The following is a 22,546-nucleotide window of genomic DNA, read 5'->3' on the forward strand; positions in this document are numbered from 1 at the left end:
GAGCACGGCCATAAACTATAGCTGGAATGTTCCCCGACACCCAACTATCCAGGGTTTTTGACCTTGGACAAACAGCATGGGTCAGCAGAGATGGCCAGGCTCGGAGATGGGACCATTTACAAAATACAAATGGAGATGTTCAAAGGGTGCTGGCAATGAGCTTCTGGGAGGACACCATTTGAAGGGAAGCCAAATTGTTTCTGTTATCTCAGGGAACACCTTGGTTTTGAAAGACAGTAGAAGAGCATGAGCCTACCTGATACTTCTAGAAAGATGAATACAGTGTATTTATATGAGAGCTACTGCTTCTAAAACCGTCAGATTCCTCCCCAATGTCAAGCAGTTGGATGGTCTTTTTGCATTCCTCTGCTCAACCCTTTTCACTGCATGCCCCCAGAGAGTGCAGTTTTAAGCATCTGAAATGTATTAGAGTTACCTGATAGGAGAGAGAGAGAGAGAGAAATCAAATGATATGGTGACTCCACTTGCCCTTTCTCTTAGCAGTAGCATGTGCCATCAGTCTTTCTATAACCTGTCCTCTGTGTTCCTAAAATTTACTAATCTGTGCAAAGTCATGCAGTAAAAACCAGTGGAAAATAGGATCACAGGCAACTTCATCAGTGGCTCATTAAAACAAAAACAAAAAACAAACCCAAAACACCACCACCAGTTAGGACCTTTATTAAAGCAGTAGCACAGGGCTGCCTGGGTGGCTCACTCGGTTAAGCATATGGCTCTTAGTTTCAGCTCAGATCGTGATCTCAGAGTTGTGAGATTGAGCCCCACATTGGGCTCAGCGCTGGGTGCAGAGTCCCCTTGAGATTCTCTTTCTCTTCCTTTGCCCCGCTCCACACTTGCCTGCGCTCTCTCAAATGAACCAATAAATCTTAAATAAAATAGCACAGTTTTACATGTGCTTAATGATTAAAATGCATAAACGCTATAGTAAATTGGCTCTTCAACTTGAAGAAGATGAGACGTTTTCTTGTAGAAATGGGCCCTGGAAAGGGGGCAGCTTATGAGGGATTGTGAAGTGACAGAAAGGGAGAGGTCTCTGAAACCACATCGAAAGTTGTGGCACCAGATGCGGGTGAGCCTGACTCGTAACTCATGTTGTGAACCGGGTGGTAGGTAGGTATTTGAGGTTATGTGTTTGTGTGTCTGATTGTGTATTTCTATGCAGCTCATTTTCACCTGGGTGGGGTTTTTTGTGTTAGCCTAGTGTTTTTCACAGGTGAAATCGAGCATGAGTAAATGTGAAATCCACATTATACTCAAATTGTCCCCTGCTATAGCTATTCATTGGAATGAATTTGCGCTTTCTTTTCTTTCTTTATTCTTTTTTAAAAGATTTTTATTTATTTGACAGAGAGAGAGAGAGAGAGAGAGAGAGAGATCACAAGTAGGCAGAGAGACAGGCGGGGGGGGGGCGGGGGAAGCAGGCTCTCCGCCAAGCAGACAGCCCGATGTGGGACTCCATTCCAGGACCCTGAGATCATGACCTGAGCTGAAGCCAGATGCTTAACCCACTTAGCCACCCAGGTGCCCCTGAATTTGCATTTTCAAAACAAGCATGGTGGTAGAACTGACTGTGCCTCAGAGTGAGGGTGACACGGGAGGCAAATATTGGGGGTCCTCTCAGTTATTCAGTTCCTACTATGAACATCTCAAAGAGTATCGCATGTGACCAAGAATACCTGTGATTCTCCGTGGCCTTAAATGCAAGCTAATGACTTCGTCTTGTACTCAAATGAGTAAAAAAATAGTATATTCTGAGTTGGGAGGAAAAGCACGGTTGTGTCAGATCATTAAAATGTTTCCAAGGTGGCCCCCTCCTAGCAAAGGATATGTTGGGTTCATTGGTTATTTTCCCTTTACATATTTACTCACAACCTAACTTTTATAGGAGGATCTCTCTTATCTCATGTATCCCTGAGATCATTTTATTCTGACAAGCAAAATTGTCTAGGAATATTGGGTCATTCTGAGAGATTTGCCTTGTGATTTGGTTATTTGTTGTCGTCAATGGGGACCTGTGATCTTTGTGTCAACCTTAAAGGAATTTTGAGGTTATTTGATCCATCCTTGTTGTGTTACAAAGGAGGACACTGAGTTAGAGAGAAAAGGACTTCATTCAGGGATGTAAGAGAAAGGCAGTTTCACAAATATGTTGGAATATAACTCCAAGGGTTTTTAAGTAAATGCCTGCAGAATTCTTTTTGGTTCCGTTTCTTTTACCTGTTGTGTTACAGGCCCATATCTGACCCATGAATACACATACACAGAAAAGTCAACTTGAGTGTGCCATCAACTTTGTGATCTCTTTTAATCGTCATGAATGGCCGACAGACCAGTGACCAAAATAATATGCATGATTTTATTTTTTCATCCAGTTACTTGTTATCTCATTTTATACCAAATTCTGCTCAAAGAAAGTTTTTAAATCTTTAATTTCTCCCATTATACAGTTGGGAAAATGAGCATACAGAATTTAGTTTTAGATTAAGTCATTTTCTAAGTCAGTGTTGTGAGAGATCAGTATTGGCCCCTCCAACTACCCGTTCAGATGTATTACTGAAAACACTGGGGAGCAAATGTCTTGGGGAATTCACACTTGTTCTGGTTTATTCTGGAAGGTCCTAAAGCTTTAGAACCATGGGGCGCCTGGGTGGCTCAGTGGGTTAAGCTTCTGCCTTCAGCTCAGGTCATGATCTCAGGGTCCTGGGATCGAGCCCCACATCGGGCTCTCTGCTCAGCAGGGAGACTGCTTCCTCCTCTCTGCCTGCCTCTCTGCCTACTTGTGACCCTCTCTGCCAAATAAATAAATAAAATCTTAAAAAAAAAAACTGATTAGGCACTTGAAAAATAAAAAAGACTATTAAATAAAAATAAAAATAACAAAATCTACCCAACTACCCCAAACAGACCAAATCACTGTTTTATTGAAGTTGGATTTATATTCTTTGGAGGTATTTGATTATCAGCATGAAATTATGTATATTACATTAGAGAATAATTTGTGGACATGTCTACAATGTCCTTAAAATATGGGCCATTTATGGGGGGAAGAAAAGATGATCAAGTTGAGTATTTTAGGATGTATGTGATATTAATAGGTTGATTTCTTTGTATTGTTAATTGAGTTAGATGGCCTCATCTGACAATGGATGCCTACTGTCAGTGCATTGTGTGTGTGCGTGTGTGGGTGTTGATGCACACACGTGTGTTTCTTATAGACCCTTAACCTTCCCCAAAGAGGGCATTCCAGAAGAAAGAGATGAAAGAAAATGCATAATGCACGATAACACATGATTAAGTTTTGACCCCATAGATTGTTAACCTTCAAAGCTAACTCTGCAGTAGCACAATATTATTAGCAATAAAAGGAATTTGCTTTGCCCTTTTTTAAATTACCATAAACCGATTGACTGAGACAGAATGATGTTAATATTTAAGAAGTAGGACACTAGATTCTATTATCTCAGAAGCTCTGTCACCAGGCCCTCTCTGTAGTCCTGTTATCTAATTATTGGGCTTAAATTGCATTAGTGTGCTAGCAATTTGTCTACCACTGGAAAAGTAATTGACATTTGGGTTACTGCTTCATATTTGGGAGACTTGCTAGCTAGTTCCGAAGAGTCCTCTTCTGTCAGGGCAGATTAGCTTAATGTTGCCTAGAAGAAAGGGAAGCTCTGTGTTTTAAGGTATGCTGCCTCTGTAGCTGGTTGCAATTTGGTATTAAAATTTCGGTTCTGTATCAAAGCTGATAAGTCACCTGAGATGAAATTGAACAAGGTTGTCGTGACAAAGTAATTAATAGCATTTTTTGACTTTCAGATGACTTTAGGGGAAGCACACTCACTCCGTTTGTCTGCTTCTGCTGCCATGTTTATAAATATGTATGCACATTTACAAAACATCTTTAACGGTTGTCAGATGTTTTTGCGGGCTCCAGATTTATGGTTCCTCTGAATTAAACAGTACCAGGTACCCTTGGTATACCATTTTGATTTGGCATTGACAGTAAAGGTAGTGACTTTCTGTAATATTTCGATCCTAGTGCTTCTTGTGACACCACACATTGTTGATAGGCACTTTTCTCTCTCCTTTTTTTCTTTTTCTTTGTGTAAAAGTGCGCTCTGGTTAGATTATTTCTAAGCTTTTTTCTACCTACCAGTTTTCATTTGTTTAAGAAGACAGGGATGGGTATTAAAAAAGACTCCTCATTTCTCTCTGAAGACGTGCCTAAGAGATCATACCAGTCTGACAATGTGGCAAACGTACGTGGAATAAACAGATTATTTGGTCCCTATAACCAATTCACCTGAGAGTAACAGGCTTCTCTCACATCTTGAGGGTATAGTCTGGGGTAATCTGGACAGCAGAAAATAGAAGTGATCGTTTTCTTTAATTTGAAAACTAAAGGTGACACTTGAAAGTACTGGGAAATTGAAAAAAAGTTAGGATTTCTCTTTTAAGGCACAGGTCAAATCTGCTTTGCCACACCATTCTTTGCTAAGTCACTTCAACCTCTTCTGTCTGGCTTTCTGTACTCCTTTTGCTGGCTTCCTTTCAGTTCCAGAAGCAAGCCAAGCTTTTTCCTGCTGCCAGAAGTCCTCTTTCCTGAGCTCTTGGCCAAGCCAGTTCCTTCTCATCCTTTAGGGACCCCGTAAAAACCTCACCTCAAAGGGTCCTTTTTTATTCCTTTCTTCTCTGTCCCATTTACTCTCCATCTCAGTTTGATTGCTTCCTTCTCAGTTCTTGCTACAATACACAATAATTTACCTACTTGTTTCCATTCTTTTTCTTTGTCTGCTTTCCTCACTAGATCACAAGCTCCATGGGGCAGAGGTATGATCTGTTACACTTGCTGGGCCAGAAGCTGGCAGTCTTAGATGCTCAATATTTATGCTGAATGCATTACTAAACCTTCCCCCAATTTCAGCCACAACATCTTTTTCAACTTTTGATTTTGAAATACAGATTCAAAAGAATCAAAAAAATCTGCAAAATTAATCCAGATTGTTTTCCCTGTGCTCATCACCTAGTTCTCCCCGGTGGCGATATCTTAAGCAAGTAAAGGACAACATCAGTGGCAGGAATCCACCACACCTCACCTTTCTCCTCCTTTTTCTGTAAAAGACAAAGAGAAAAACAACATTTTCAGGCACAGTTTACATTCCACAGTATGCACGTGTTTGAGGGGTGCATTTCCGTGAGTTTTGACCATCATCATACACACTCATGTGACAACCACTAATCCTCTGGCTTTCTTTGAAGCTGACAGTGTTTTCAGGGAGCATCTCTCCATCATTTGAGCCCTTGCCATTTTATATTTTATCCTGAGAAATTTCCCTTCCCCTCCCCTGAGAGTCCCTTCAAGGACATTGTGAACTTTTTAATCACTTTCATGCGTGTTTGTTTTTGTATATGTAGTTTTGCTGAACACGTTATAATGTACTTAATTCCTCAAGTTCTTAAAATGCTTAACTGAAATGTCATCAGAAACTACTTTTTCTAAGTGAGTGCATTTGTTCAGGGGAAAAAAAAAAAAAAAAAAAACAGTAAAGAGCTCCTGCCTCAAGTTCCTTTTGGAGTTGCCTGGAAGTTTTCCCAGCACAGATTTTAGCTACAGCTTAACAGACACCTGCCAGCCAGGCTTCTGGCTTGGGTCGCCCATCAAAACAAACCCTGCCGTTGATGAACTATTTAGTATCCTCACTTTTTTCCTTCAGCATTCAGATGCTGTTAGTGGCTTCCAAGGTTCACACTGTTCAGGGGAGCATTCTGTAGAAGGCACACTTTTTCTTTTATCTCCCAAGAAATGGCAGTTAATGCAATCTATAGAAAGCCATAAATGAGGCTGATAAAATTATCTAGCAGCCAAAAGGTTGCTGCATTCATTTATCTCTGCATAATTCAGAAGCTAAATGACAAGATTAGGGAGAGGAGGCAATCCATTTGCCAGGAAGATGTTACCTGGAATGATGAAAATCAAGGATTTCGTTTTGTTTTTTATGGTTTTTTTTGGTGTGTGTTTGTGTTTTGTTTTTTGTTTTTTGTTTTTTTCCAGTTTCCTGGGGGAGGTCATTAAGAGAGGGTTAAAGAACAAAAGGTAGTTCAAGGAGGAATTACTCTCTAAAAGTGTTCTTCTGGGGCCAAAGCAGCACATTACCCTAAAAAGTAGATTGCCATACACTTACATAATTAGTTGCCTCATTGAATAATAGCGCCCCTCCCATTTGATATATAGATTATAGAAAGGTGAAAATGGATATGAAGTTTTCAAAAGTCAGTCTGAATTTTTAGCTTGCTTCATAGTTTTTTTTTCTTAACTTTAGAGGGATATCGTGGTCATTAATTGCTCTTGGAATAAATATATTTATTTATATACTATGTAATACATATCCATATATTTTTATGTGATATTGATATAAGCATATATTATGTTTATTTATCTGAAATGTGATAGTTCCTTTAGTTTCTACTCATACAAACTAAACACATAATAGAGTCACCTGGGTGGCTCAGATATAAGCATATATTATGTTTATTTATCTGAAATGTGATAGTTCCTTTAGTTTCTACTCATACAAACTAAACACATAATAGGGTCACCTGGGTGGCTCAGTTGTTAACCCTCTGCCTTCAGCTCAGGTCATGATCCCAGGGTTCTGGGATCGAACCCCGTATCGGGCTCCCTACTTGGCAGGAAGCTTGTTTCATCCTCTCCCACTGTTCCACTTGTGATCCCTCTCTTGGCGTGTCTCTGTCAAATAAATAAATAAAATATTTTTAAAAGATATATCATAATATATAGTAATTTATTATGTAGACTTCTATTTTATATAATAATACAGAGTATAGTCCCATTTTTATAAAATTAATCACATTTAAAAATTTCTAAGCATTAATAGGAATGTTTATTTCCAGATGATGAGATATGGAATATTTATTTATATATTTATTTATTTTAAAAAATATTTTATTTATTTATTTGACAGACAGAGATCAGAGAGTAGTCAGAGAGGCGGGGGTGGGGGTGGGGGGTAGCAGGCTCCTGGGATCATGACCCGAGCTGAAGGCAGAGGCCTTAACCCACTGAGCTACTACCCAGGTGCCCTGAGATATGGAATATTTAAAATGTTTTTTCTTTTTATACTTGTGCTGTGCTTAATTTGTGTGTGTGTGTGTGTGTGTGTGTGTGTGTGTGTGTGAAAACAAGTATCTGTTGCTTTGAAAGAAAAGATTATGATCATTGAAAAGAATGCTACTTCTAGGGTGGAGGTGAGTATAAACGGTGTCTTTATTTATTTACTCAACAAACCTATAGCGTGTGCCTACAATGTGTCTAATCCTTGACCAGACATTTGGTGGAAGGTGAAGTCCATGGTCCCTGCTCCTTTGGAGCTTACCTCCACCTCTCTGTCCCCATCCTGGGACTAGGATGACCCTTTACAGATGCAGTTCTCCCCCATCCCACCCCTTTATCTCGCAAAATACGTGGTATAGATCAGTCAACAACTGTCTACTGACTGTACATGGTTGGCATACGTTATTGGGTCCGCAGTTTTTAAAATTCAGGTCATTGCCACTGCTTTAAAGAATCAGGACTTTTCACAAAACAAAAGTCTGTACTTCTGGTTTTTCTTGAGAAATTGGAATCTCTGGCAAAACTGCCTCCTCTGGCTGAGAGACATGTTCTGTTCTTTTTTCACCAGTCCCCACCGCTCTCTGTAGTGTTTCCCCTATGCTAAGTCTCAGTGTCGGTTGATCACCAGGCCATTTATATGCTGCTATAATTTAGACACTTTTCTCCTTTTTGTGACCCAGCTGGGCCCTTTGGGCATTTGGAGGGTTTTTTTTTGGGGGGGGGCATTTATCTTATTACCTTGAAGAGGAATTTTGCAGATGTTTATAGTAGAAAATTGTAAACTTTTCCAAAGTTTTTGAGAAGTACAGACAGCTTAGAAAGTGTCTCTTTCTTCACCGAGTGGGACAAACCAGAGACTGGACAAGTCTTAGCATTTACTTTACCAGCACAAGCTGAGCAGTTCCCCTCCTCCTGGGGAGTTTGGTTAGCATAAAGCTCCCATAGAATATGAAAGCATCTTCATGAATAGTGCAAAGTACCTATGAATATGGGCCACATTTTTTGCCATTGACAAGCTTTCCATCCACAGTTAGCACTTGGGGTGTGCGTCATAGTCCCATGAGCTCTATGGGCTTCTGTTGCAGCAATAGAAACCCTAGCTTACCTGTAGAGAAACTTAACAAGAAAATCAGAACGCAAATCAATTGGCCAGTTTTCTTGGTTTGGGTGGAACCCGATGCCATCTCATCTGCTATATGTGATCTTTCTGGTCTGAGAGGGAAGGCAAAGCAAGCAATACAGCCAGTCATTTTTATACACTGACGATAAGGCTATGTGGGGTGCATCCACCCATCCCCAGCTCTCCATCTTCCTCCTGTCCTAAGGTTCAACCCAGTGTTTTCCTGAGCTCTTCCTAAACATCTCAGAAATGGAGATTGCAAGGAGGAGTAAACCACAGCCACTGAATGAGTTAGTTATCCTCTTGCCTAGAGGCAGGGTGTGAACCAGATGGTCTCTTGGGTCCCTCTAGCCTGAGACTGCTTTCAGCGGCTCTTCCTCCTGTTGGGCCCAGGGACTCCATAGACGTGAGGTCTGAATGTCCGCACTCAGCCTCTTATTAGCTCCAGTGCCTGATTCTTGCCTGGTGCATACAGGTTCCCATTAGACTCTACCCAGGAGGGCCAGTCCACTTGCTGGACTCTGGTGGCACGACCACAACTGATGGTGGCACAACCTTGTATTTCTGTCCCTTTCGTGTTTTAAAAAAACAAACAAACAAAACAAAACAAAACCACAAACAAAAAAAACCCCCACATTATTTAAAGGACTTTATTTCCTTTTTTGGATAGAAACACTACAAAGTTAGAAACTCTACAAAGGTCTCATAATAATCCTGGATGTAGGCACAGACTTTTCAATTGGATTTTCTTTTCAGTATTGCAAAGGAGGAAAAATATCTCTTTTCTCTATCCTTCTCTCAGGACAACCCAGGGCCCGTTTTTTGGTTTCTTTCAAGTTGCCTTGTATTCCAGCTCCACATTTGAAAAATTTACTATTACAGGAAAGACCAAACCAAGTGATCATCCCTTTGGTTTTGACACTGAAAAAAACATACATGACATCTGGGCAACCTGCTTATGGTATAGATCAAGGAAGATCCTAGACTCTGACTCCAGGGAACGAGGGCTAATGACACATTTGGGGAACTTGCCTTCTTCTGTTTCCATGGAATTGAGGGCCTCCTTTTTGCCAGTGCCTCAATTCTAGCAGTGATTGAGATTCTGTATTTGTTAGGAATGATTTCAACTGCAGGTAACAGAAAACTTGAACAACAGTGATTTTAGCAATAGACCAATCTCCCTCTCTCTCAAAAACACACTGGCAAAGGTGCGGATTTCCCTTCTGGGTACAGATTTCCTGTCTTCCAGAATATAAAACATATCATACATTCTAAAAATGCGTAACATGTACACTATTCTGTATTAAACTTACGTAGATACATGGTTGTGTGTATGTGAGTAAGTTTTATGAATAAGTATTTGCTGATGTGATAATGGAGTAATCTATTAGGTTTTTATAAGTGAAGATTTCCACATAGAAGACACATTTTAAAACATTTTTTCTCCAAAGAAACATGTACTTTATATTCACTCTGAAAAAAAAAAGGTTAAGGAAAAAGAGGCCAATAGTAAAGAAATATCCCTGTTATTAATGGGGGAATTAAAGAGCCACTGACTGAGAATAATCATTTTACATAATGAAGCAGACCTGAAAGGCCTTGCCTGTTAAGAGTGAAATATGCTAATTTTATATTCACTGCTGTGGTCAACTGAAGACAGGCCTGAGTTATGACCTTACAGCCCTTAAAATATTTGGTCACCTCTTAAGAGCCAAAATGTCCCTCATTTTAAAATCCTCAAAATAATAAGTCCTGTCACTGACTGTAATTTCTGTTTATCCCTATGTATTTGCACTTAGATACTAAAACTTTGTATATTGATTTTTCTCTTTTATTATGTAATGTATCTTTTCAGGGAGGTGGCTTAATCACCCTTTCTTGAACCTTAAATTCCTTGTTTCTAGGTGACCCTGTCAAGCACTCTCATGTTTTGTCCGTATCATATAGGGGACATCTTTGGGTACCTGAGATCTGAAGCTTCCCTTAGCCCTCCTTTGGCAGCACTGGTGGGATGCACACCCGTTTTGGAAAACCTCCTAGGCAGCCTCATCGGCTGCTTTGGAACCCCCACTGTGGGCTCTTGCTGCTTTGCCGTTCTAACGCCCCTGATGGTGGTGGTGCCAGCCCCGTGCTCTGTGTACTTCTAAGTAGTCAGTTATGCTGAAGAGTTGCGCAATGTCAGTTGCTTACAGCACACGTATAAAACACACATGAACCTTGAAGCCATTGAATTGTGCTCTTATTTCAATGTGAGGAAGAGAAAGGCTATCAGATGGTTCAAGTATTTCTGTGCTTCACAGCAAGGAACAGAACCATAGTAGGGGAGGGGGACTTCCAAGTCTGGGTGTTAATCTCATTGATTTTGATCTGTCCCTACCCTCTCCTCAGGTGAGCTCAACTTTCTTATGCTAAGGCTCCTTCAGCATTCTCCATCTCTCACTTAGCCGGAATTTCTCAACCGCAGTACTGTCGATATACTGGTCTGGATAATTCTTTGTCAGGTTAGGGAGAGGCTGGGGGAGGCTGACCTGTGTATTATAGGATACTTAGCAGTACCTCTGCTTTTTCTGCACTAAATGCCCATAGCGCCTGTTCTTCTGGTTGTGACAACCAAAATGTCTTGACATTGTCAGATGCCCCTGGGAAGCAGAATCTCCCCTGGTTGAGAATCCTTGCTCTACACAGCTGTCCCATCCATCTCTCATACTTCCTCACCACCCACTGCTGTCCTTGTTCCTTGTACTCCAGTAACATGGTAGTTTTTAGTTCCTCAGGTGGGCCAAGCTCCTTCTCATCACTTGAGACATTTGTGTCCTATCCTCTGTCTGTCTGTCTCTCTTACGCTTTTCTTTCCCTTACCCACCACCCTCATCTCTGGGGGATTCCTCAGGACTTTTCATATGCCAGTGTGTGTTGGGAATCTCCATGGATGAGAGGTAGAGTGGTAGATGATTGAGACGAAATGATAGTGATAGAGTGACCATGCACTTGCCCCTAACTCCCCCCCCACAAAACCTCTTTTTGGAGCCTAGCAGTTAGGGGCACGTGGGTGGCTTAGTCAGTTAAGCATCTGCTTTCGCCTCAGGTCATGATCGCAGGGTCCTGGGATCCAGCTCCATGTCGGGAGCTCTCACCTTCTCCCTCTGTGTGCTGCTCCTCCTGCTTGTGTTTCAAAATCTTAAAAAACAAACAAAAAAAAGGCTAACAGTTATAAACATAGTAGTTGAAAACATTCCATTTCTTTCTTTCTTTGAAGATGCTTCTCTTCCATGAAGTCTTTTTCTCATCCTTAGGCTGGAAGGGATTTTTTAAAAGATTTTTATTTATTTATTTGACAGACAGAGATCACAAGCAGGCTTAGAGAGAAGCGGCAATGGGGTTGGGCGGGGAGGAGGAAGCAGGCTCCCCACTGAGCAGAGAGCCCAATGTGGGGCTAGATCCCAGAACATGACCTGAGCTGAAGGCAGAGGCTTTAACCCACCGAGCCACCCAGGCACCCCTCCTTTAGATTTTTTTTTTTTTTTAAGATTTTTATTTATTTATTTGACAGACAGATATCACAAGTAGGCAGAGAGGGAGGCAGAGAGAGGAGGAAGCAGGCTCCCTGCAGAGCAGAGAGCCTGATGTGGGCCTCGATCCCAGGACCCTGGGATCATGACCTGAGCCGAAAGCAGAGGCTTTAACCCACTGAGCCACCCAGGCGATTTTTTTTTTAGCACACTTTTGTCCTTCCCTCCTTAGGACTGTTGATCCTCATGATGATTGTGTGGGTACATCTCATTCCCCAGGTGCACACAAACTCTTTTTTTTTTTTTTTTTTAAGATTTTATGTATTTATTTGAGATAGAGACCAAGAGAACACACATGAGAGAGAGCACGAGCAGGGAGGGGGCAGAGGGGGAGAAGCGGACTTCCCACTGAGCAGAGAGCCCCTGACTGAAGGGCTCCATCCCAGGACCTGGACAGAAGGCAGACACTTAACTCACTGAGGCACCCAGGTGCCCCACCTTGCCTTTCTTTTAGTTTTACCATATATGGATATACCCCCAAAACTAACTGCATTCTTTTTCATATTCTTTTTTTTCCCAATTTATTTATTTTCAGAAAAACAGTATTCATTATTTTTTCACCACACCCAGTGCTCCATGCAAGCTGTGCCCTCTATAATAACCACCACCTGGTACCCCAACCTCCCACCCCCCCGCCTCTTCAAACCACAAACTCTTTATTAAAACCAAGTATTCTAGGGGCGCCTGGGTGGCTCATTCAGTTAAGCATCTGCCTTTGGCTCAAGTCATGATCCCAGAGTTCTGGAATGGAACCCTGCAGTGGGCTCCCTGCTCAGCAGGGAGTCTGCTTCTCTCTCTTCTCTATCTCCTCTGTTCTGCCCCCCTCCCCCATGCCTTGGCTAGTGTTCTCTCTCTCACACACAAATAAATGAATAGAATCTTATAAAACAAAACAAACAAAAAAACAAAAACAAAACAAAACCAAAGCTAGTATTCCGTCTCATTCAACCTGGTGTGCTTTCTTGCATGTAGAAAGGGCTACACAACTATCCCAACCAGTTAGTTGACTGTGTTAATAACCGAAAATGTTCTACTTGGTAGGATACCCATAGATGGGATCCATAAGATGATCGTAGTGGACTAAAATGTAGAGATAGTTCTCAAATTTAAAGATCAAAAGCATCAATATTTTAAGCATCTGGAAGGCAGAGATGACATGATGCATATATTTGGATCACCTCTCTAGTTTCCTGGAGAGAAATAGGCATGAGTGGTCATGCTGGTTGAAAGAACAGATTCTGTTTGATAGTTCTAGGGTTCTCCAGCCTCGTACGCACCATCTCTTCATCTGAGCTGCTGCAGCCGTCAAGAGAGCTTCCTGATTTATTTGGCTTACCCTTTTCTCCTGATTAGCCACTGCTGGAGATGTTGATGAGCTACCGTGTCAGACTCTGGAGTGAGCAGAAGCCAAGTATCTGACACGTTAAACGGTAACTGGAATTTTATTTTCTATTTTTCTAGCATAGACAGACACTCATTTCTGGCTGCAGTCTCGGACCCAGCTTTTGTTTGTGCCTCTTTATCTTCTTTACCAAGTATGCTCGAAATCTGAAAAGCAAATTCTTTCTTTCTCCTACCTCTGTGCCTCTGAATGATTTGTATTTTTAAATGCGGCTTTACTTGAGTATTGACCTTCTGAAAACTTGCCCTATTTCACTTTATCCCCCCCTCCCTTTGGAAGCTCTTCTTTGATAACCAGTCTGGTCTTCTGTTCTTTCTACTTTCCTTCTGACTATTCACCTTTTGCCCACTTAAACTGAAGCCCTTTGGTGTCTGCTTGGAATTTTGGCAGTTCAAGTTCAAAAGAAAGCCCTCTTGAGGTAACCTGTTCTGACATATCCACATCTTCACACAAAGCTTTGCAGGATTAATGGGTTGGCTAAAAATGTCTCTTTGCTTCAGTCATGTTCACCTCTGTGTATGAGGATAGCATTCTGTCTATTCATTTGGGGGATTCTTTTTTTTTTTTTAATAGAATTTGTCTGAATCTAGAAACAAGTGTTATTTTATTGAATGTCCCACTTTCAGAGGTACATTGGAGAATAGAAATGTTGCCAAAGCAGTCTGAACACTATTCTCTATTTCCTTTATTTGCACATGCAAGCACTTTCCACATTTTAACTTTTTAGAAATGGCGGAAGCTTTTCGAAGTTGATGTTTCATAGAGTCTCTGTGCTTTCTTAGAATTGAGAAAATGTGATAATAAAGTATTTCAATATTAATAGGGACACCTATTAAGAGGATTATAAGGATTACCTCTTATGAGGGGAATACCAGGGAAGTAATGGGAAGAGGAAGGAACTGATTTGTAATTTGATTGTCTTTTTCATCCCTTTCTTGCCACAAGCTGGCCACGCATGTATAGGCTCTGGGCACATCCCTGTTACGGTACTGCACACTGCGTATTAGCAATATCTGAGTAACCTGCTTGTCTCTTTGAGGGCATGAACTATCTGTCTCCTCTCTGTGCTTCAGTATTACATAGGTGCCTGACCAATATGTTGAATGCGTGCACGTTATGAACGAAACGTTATATAATCATTGCCAAAAGGAATTTTGAAAGAGTGTGTCCTTCCCTTGATTACTATTAGTTTGGGTCCAGTATATATCATTTTTATCAATTTCTTTGTTGAACCCACAAGCATTTTCAACAGAATATTTAAAAATACCTATCTCTTCCTCTTCAGCATGCCAGGTCTATTCTGGTCATTCAAGTCTTGGTCTGTGTTTAGTAAGAGGAACATCTACTTTTGTTACATCTCATTCTCAACATATAGGATATTGTAACACAGATGGATAATTTGTGTCAATAGAATTAAATACTATCATCCCTTGATACTTCTGTGGGTTTCCAAGATCCTTCTTCTTTTGGTTCATCTGCTAATACCAAAGACAGAATCTCCATTAAGCTTATTAGTAAATCACAAATGGAACCAGTTGAAGCAAAAAGAAAAAAAAAATACTAATTATGCTTTTTCTCCAGAGTGTAAACATGAATGGGATATTAATTATAATTTTCAACATGAGGGCACAAGGGTCAGTTATATATATGTCAAAGTTCAGGCATGCTACGCAGCTATTTGATAACCGAGGGACCACATCTGTGGAACAGATACACATTTGTGGTGTGATACTGAGTCACTGCGACGGAGCACAAAAAAAGTCAAATGTTAAATTAAAAGGATAAAAACCACAATTTGTATTTAATGATTTTGGTATGCCCAGCCCCAGCATTTTTTCTTTAAGAAATATGCATTGGTCAAGGCTGGGCTTTTGTTTATCAAGTGATGCTCTCTTCAAAGGGGAATTAAATTGTAGAGCAATCGTGGACAATTTGCTTAACCTCTCAATTTCTTTATCCATAAAATGGGGGTAAATTAATCTTTATAAAGAATCAATTGAGATAATGCATGGAAACTCTTAGCACAAAACCTCAACATATAATAAGTGTTCAATATTTGTGTGTATGTGTCCATCTATCTATCAATGTATCTGTCAGCTATCTATGGCTCTACATGTATACATATAAATGCGTTTAAGTGTCTATCATCTGTCTCTATATGCCTCTCCATACACAACACACACACAGAATACATACATTTATTTTATTTTATTGAAGTACTAGTTAATTGGTACAAGATGATGAGTGCTTCATCTCTTGTCTTTATGTGACTAAAAGAATCATTCTGAGAAATGGGGTTTTACCTCTTTCCACCACCTGCTCCCAACATAGATATTAGTCCTCTTTCTTTGTTCTTGAAGAGTCAGTTAACACAGATCTACTGGGTTAGAAGACTCTGCTGACGTTGGAAGAGAATAGAGACAAAAGGAGGACTTAGCTGGTTTTTCTCCTAGTCCATCAGTCAGGTAGATTATATTGACTTGTGATTCTTTGGTAATTTGTAATTCATATTAATATTATTCCTTTCAATCAGTGAGATCTTTTGGTTAACCAAAACACAGTCAGAATTCTAAAAAGACTATTTTATTGTAGTCATAAACTATGTTTAAAGAGCTATTTCTTCCAAGAGATTCAAAATGTTTGCAGTGTGTGTTTTTATTATAAATGCATTTTTCATTAAAAAAGTAAGAACACTATTACTAATCCTGTAATGGAAAATTATGAAGAAAATAAAAGCGTTCATCATAACATAGTCAGTATTAAGTTTGTGGTATATTCATTGCCATGTATTCTTTAATTTATGTAGCTTTGATTATAATAAACATGAACTTCTGATTTTTTAAAGAAATGAAACATTGTCCCATAAGTATCTAGTAATCTAATTACTATACCCACAATTTAAAAAAAGCTATCAAATACTTCATTGAGAGAATGTGTGTAAGACCATAAAATATTCTTACCTTTTTTATTCTAAATAATGTTCCGGTGGGCTTCATTTTCCCTATTTAAGATTATTTCTTTAGGCCAGACTCCCAGAAATGCAATTATAGCATTGGGGAAAAGGGAAAGATTTTATATGGTTCTTGATATATATTTCCAACTTGCTTTTCAAAAGGGTCATATCAATTTATATAGCCACCAGTAGTGGATATAAATGCTAGTTTCTCTGTGATCCCCCCCCCCCCAGTCTTGGGTATTGTAATTACTTTAAGATTTTGCTAATAGGAACTGTATCACTGCTGTTTTAATTTGAATTTCTCTGACTACCAATGAGGTTGGTTATTTTTATATACTTAAACTCTGGGGACATTTTCCTAACAGAGATCTGCCTTGTGTTTTAACAGTTCAGCTGCCCAGATAACACCCAGAGAGCCATGACTAAAAGTTTTAGTAGGCATTAAACAAAGCAACACACATGTGTTTTCAAAGATTGTATTGTACAAGCTCAATATCAGTCAGTGTCCTAATGCATCATCCAAAAAATTTCTATTATTCACTAATATGATCTTAAATTAAATCAATACAAGAGAATTGATTTACTTTCCTTATTCCCTATAAGGGAAGTTGTGATCCTTCTTTCTGTATATTCCTTCTTTTCATTCTCTAATAAGTAATTTATGTACCTGATACCAAATTTAAAAGGCAAAAAGGCATATGGTAAAAGGCAAGGACTGATGTAAGCCATATATATATCCAGCAAGATGTGTTTCCAAACAGCGAACCAAATGTTTAATGGGAATGAATGTTTTAGAGTTGGGAGATATTTATTATTAAGAATACCAGTGTGAGTGCTATAAGAGAACACTTCCAAGATCTTGGTGCCCTGGTGTGGCAAAACTGCTGATTTTTATCTCATCAGTTGTCCATCTCATCTATAAGAAGTTATTTCCAACTTTCTTCTACTTTGCTGTTTCTCACTGTAGGCTGAAAATTCATTATTTTTCTATCCTAAATCTTCTTAGTCTTCCTTGAGACAAAAGCATGAGGAAAGGGATTAGACAAGCCTATTCTTTTTCCCTTTTCTCCCTGCCTGGAGCATACAAGTGATGCCTGGAGCTGTGGCAACCACATCTGATCATGAGGAGAATGTGAGAAGAACCAAGATACACCAGTTCTGCCACAGCACCTACTTTTTTTTCTAGAGCTCTAACTTTAGCACCCATAAAAATCACCTGAAGGGTTTTTAAAAAAACACAAATTGCTGGGCCCCCATCCCAGAATCTCTGGTTCAGTTGGTCTGAGGTGGGATGTTAGAATTTGTGTTTCTAATAAAGTCTCAGGCATTGCTGATGACTGAGTTCACAGATCAGACTTGGAATGGTAAGATGCTAAACTAATTAAGTAAGAAAAGAAAGCCTTATTTTAAGAAGCCACTGCAGTTGGCATTGCTAGCACCTCAAGGAATTATTAACTGATTTACCTGCTAGGTCCACTTATTGCTGCTTCATGGACACCATGTATTCTAGAAAGAGATGTAGAGCTCAGTCTAATCGAATGCACATGAAGATGAGGCAGCATTGGTGAGATGGATAGACGTAATCAAGAGTCTCCCAAGCCTGGAATGTTACCTTGTCCCTAGTCTCTTCTACATGCCTCTTTCCTTTTGGGAATTGGTGGACTATGTGAGAAGAAGAGAACAGTGGAAGGTTTGAAGGTGATTTTTTTCAAAACAAGAAGTTAATAGCTACAAACTCATCACCTACTACTGAATGAGGAAAGTGTTATATAAAAGTGCCCTTGTTCTGAAACTTGCATCAAAAGGTGCAGAGTTTGATGTCCAACAGCAAAGCGTTGGATACAACTTGGATGTCTTCTAAAAAATGTTTCCGCATCCTCTGTCTCACCTCCTGGTTTGTCTTTGGAACACACAGAGCTTGGTTTTGAAGCCCTTTCTCCAAGGATTAATTGAATCAAGATCAACCCTATCTGGAATGTACATTTAATACTTTGGGATGATGTCAGTAATATATGTAAGAGATTTTTATATTAGATAACTACTCATTAAAAGTCAATCCTTTCCTCCAGGGTTTAAAATAGAAAGTATTCACCTTTTGCAAATGAGGATAGTGAAATTTACTTTAACTCATGCTACAATGAAAACTGGAAGAAAGGGAATTGCTCACAATACAATATAACTCCACAAAATTTGCATAATTTAGGCATAAAATGTAATACCCTGCTCACACTCTTTTGTCTTGAATGAAATTGGTTTTCAAGTAATGTGTGGGGAATCATAACCAGCTTTAACAAAATGGATAATGTCAGAAAGCAAAAGTTCCTATTAGCCCAGGAGGCCTTGCTGAAGTGTGAATCCAGTGTACCACATTTTTTTAAAAAAAGTTAGTTTTGTGATTTAATGTGAAGGGCTTTGTGGACTTAACTGGAACATTTAGGCCATGTGTATGTTTTTTTGTTTTGTTTTGTTTTTGCTACTGAATGGAATAATTGGAATACTGTATGGTACCTTAAGATGATCTTTTTCTAGATTTCTTAAAATCATTGGGGGATCATTATCCTAAGAATATTAAAATTATGACCTAAATTCCTGTAACTCCTTCTTTCCAAAAGTATAGAATTCTTCTTGTAAATTAGTATTTCGAAAAGATTTTCAGTAATGTAGAGTGAAGCTGTGGAGGAGTTCCACTAAACAGACAGTGAAACTGAGGTTCAGAAGAGCCATGTGCCTTGCCCAAAGCCAGATGTTGAAGTTTTACTAGAATTTAAGGGCAGAGAAGCTCTGAAGCATGTCCTGGGAATTTGGTCTTTCATCAACAAAGATAATGTAAAAACCCAGAGAATCACTCACCAATAGCATTGGTCTCGGAGCATTTTCTTTTGTGTGAAGTTAAAAGTTGCCACTTTCTGTTCTCTTGCCAGCTATGGACCTGACCCTCCCTTTTTGGGTCTTTAAAATGGGGATGATAGCATATTCCTTCTGAGATTTTAACAGAGAAGATCGTAAAAATGCTGTTACTTTCTTAAGTACCTTTCTGTTGCAGACACACACAGTTTTTGACACTAGCTCTCTTCAGACTGGAGTGTTGGTCAGAATTCCCTGGAGGCTCTCTTAAAACGTGGTCCCAGAACTTTTGACTCCATGAGTGTGATTGGGGTCCCCAAATTAGAATTTTTTTAATTTTTTAATTTTATTTATTTTTTTAAAAGATGTTATTTATTTGACAGACAGAGATCACAAGTAGGCAGAAAGGCAGGAAGAGAGAGAGAGAGGGAAGCAGGCTCCCTGCTGAGCAGAGAGCCTGATGTGGGGCTCAATCCCAGGACCCCAGGATCATGACCTGAGCCAAAGACAGAGGCTTAACCCACTGAGCCACCCAGGTGCCCCTAGAATTTTTTTTTTTAAAGATTTTATTTATTTATTTGACAGAGAGATCACAAGTAGGCAGAGATGCAGGCAGAAAGAGAGGGAGAAGCAGGCTTCCCGCTGAGCAGAGAGCCTGATGCAGGGCTTGATCGCAGGACCTTGAGATCAGGACCCAAGCCGAAGGCAGAGGCTTAACCCACTGAGCCACCCAGGCACCACCCCCCAAATTAGAATTTTTAAGGAGTTCTCAAGTACTGTGCTTTGAGAACCACTGTCCTATTCTCCATTTTTCTCATTTGGTGAGGTACGGTAATGTTTTCCTTTAGAACGAGGCAACAGCCACAGACTTTGATGTCCCAGGATTCCTTGCAATGGTGGGGGCCGCAGAACCAGTGACACAGATACAATCTCTGCAAAGCAGGGATTCCAGGAGGCTACTGCTCAGCGTACACCTGCCTTTTTGCTATTTGCTCTTCCCTATTCATGTCTCTTCTAGCCTGGAAGGGGTATTCGAGGCAGGAAGTGGAGCAGCCGTGTTGTATGCAGGGAAGGGAAACAGGAATATTGACCCACAGTTCTCAAGTGGCTGCAGTCATCCTCTAGTGCTTACCTCCAGACTTCCGGTTTGTGAGACAGGATGGCCATGTGGTTACCAATATGGCAGTTCTCAACTGGCTTGTTTCTCACACATACACACAAACCTTTTGGACTGTCTACTTAATAAAAGTAGAGGTGAAAGAAAAAGAGTGATTGGCATGTGTTTTAAATGATGTATACATCCTGTGCCCCAAAGTTCTTTGAGGGCAGTGGGTGGCTGTGACATGCAGAGCAGATGCCTCCCTGGCCCATTGTATTGACAGGCCGAGTTGTGTTGGAGCGTCAGCCTCTGAGAGGTAGTTAAGACAAATGACATCTCCTTACCTTTTACCCCTAGAGACCACAGTGTCATTCTGCAGCCTGAAAGGCCATTTGTAAAGCTCAGAGTTGCCTTTAGCTATTAAAAAAGAACAAAAATCAAAAGCTAAGCTCTTTCTCCAAGGAGAAGACATGACTTTGGATGGTCTCTGTGCTCTCCTGTGATTCCCAAACACTTACTCTGCACATGAGAGAGACTACGCCTCTCCTGGCATTCAGCCTACAAGGACTTTACTTGTCTTCCCCTTGCGTATTATCTTACTGTTTCTACCCTACCTTTTGTTCCATGTGTTTTGAGACAAGAATGGGAACAGCTCATACTGATGAGTGTAAGGGTAAGTCACACACACAAGAATGGATTTTGCTTTATGAGCAGCTCATAAAAAGAGATAAGTTGTTATTTGCTTTTTATGCATGTAGGAAAAGGGAGCATGAGCTAATAGTACTTTCTGTAGAGGAGCCAGAAGAAATTCAGCGTGTATACAAATTTAATGCAAAATACAAACCCAAATGTAAATATTGGTTTCCTTCCAGATTTTCAAGACTTTAGAAAAAAACAAAAAACAAAAAAACAAAAACAGAAGATTTCCTTCACTTGGAATTCTGCTGATAGAAACCATCCTTCCACTCTTGAAAAGGGAATGGTATTAAAAATAGAATATATACATTTTGAACTTGGTATTTAAAATTAAGAGCAGAAGCTTATCTTTGGTTTGAACATGGCATGTAGTGTATTGCACATTTTGGAGTACTATTTGTTCTTATGAATGTGATCCAAATCCCTTATTTTAAAGAAAAATGAAAGAACTGATTCTTCTTTTGTAATTCAGCACAACAAAAAATTCCCCTTTATCCAGTGTGTACTCGACTATAAATTTCCTTTTAAATCAAGATTACACTTACATGATGAAAATAATAAGAGGAAATTGTAGATAATAATAAATAAGTTTTACCCTATCTTCTCTGTAAAATACTTTATGGCAGCATGCACACAGCTTTTCCCTTTGCAAAAACAAGATGCTGGGAGCATAGAAGAGATACCATTCAAGAAATTAGTGATTGGAATGAGTCTTTTTAACTCTTTGAAAATAACAACAGCCATTAATATCTATTGAACACTCACCATATACCTGGTACTTTATACATTTTAATGCACTTAATAATTATAACATTTTCAAGAAAATTCTCTCATTATTTCCATTTCTCCTATGAGGGGATTGGGACTTAAAGGAAAGTGGCTCTTACTGCCCTCTCTTTTGGATGGAGACTCAGAATTTAGCTTGGGCTAGTGTTCTTGAACCTCTGCACTTAACTCAGTAGTGTATCACTTAGCATCTGCTGCATTGAGTTTCCCCAAAACCTAGAGGCTTAAAACAGACATTAACTCAGCTCACAATTCTGTGGGTCAACCATATGGACCAGGAAGATCTGGCTGTGGAGGAAGTGGGAGGAAACACAGGCAGGCCTGATGACAGAGCTGAGGTCAGAAGCTTCATTTCTCCACTCATAACAATCCAAGGAAACCTCTGTTTGCTTGACTAAGCAGATGTCTCGAGTGATACCTTAAGGAAGGAACCACACCTGAGCTATGTGACCTTTGGCAGGTGACACCCAAGGACATCCCTAGATGTGGATGGGCGGAGAGCATAGAGGTGGAATAAAAACAAAAAGACATGATACTCTTAGGGAGTGTGGTATTTAAAATTCATTCACTGACTTGATTGTGTGCTGACCTCTATCCAAGCAGTGCTGTTGTTGGTAGAGAATACACAGATGTGGTCTTCTGACATTTGGGGGCTTGTAATCTTGGAGAAGTTCTGAGCCAGTAAACACTTTTACCAATTACCACTTGTGGTACATGTTGGGCATGAAATAGAGTAATAAGATAGAAACTAATTAGAGGAGGGTCTATTTAGGTAAGTTGGCCTGGAGAGAGATTTTAGAAAGGTGATAATGAAGCTGACATCTGAATGTTAAGAAGGACACTGCCATACAAAAAAAGGGGGAGCAGATGTGGGGATGGACGTGTGTGTGTGTGTGTGTGTGTGTGTGTTTGTGTCCAAAT

At 39.9% G+C, this 22,546-nt stretch overlaps 1 protein-coding gene across 7 annotated transcripts in view; it reads left to right on the forward strand.

The window, feature by feature from the left end:
• Nucleotides 1–22,546, forward strand: part of RBFOX1 (RNA binding fox-1 homolog 1) — a 1,452,832-nt gene that overhangs the window by 159,135 nt on the left and 1,271,151 nt on the right. The gene's annotated exons all lie outside the window — the stretch shown is intronic.

The sequence above is a fragment of the Neovison vison genome, chromosome 14 (genome assembly GCF_020171115.1).
Source record: "Neovison vison isolate M4711 chromosome 14, ASM_NN_V1, whole genome shotgun sequence".
NCBI classification, from domain to species: Eukaryota; Metazoa; Chordata; class Mammalia; order Carnivora; family Mustelidae; genus Neogale; species Neogale vison.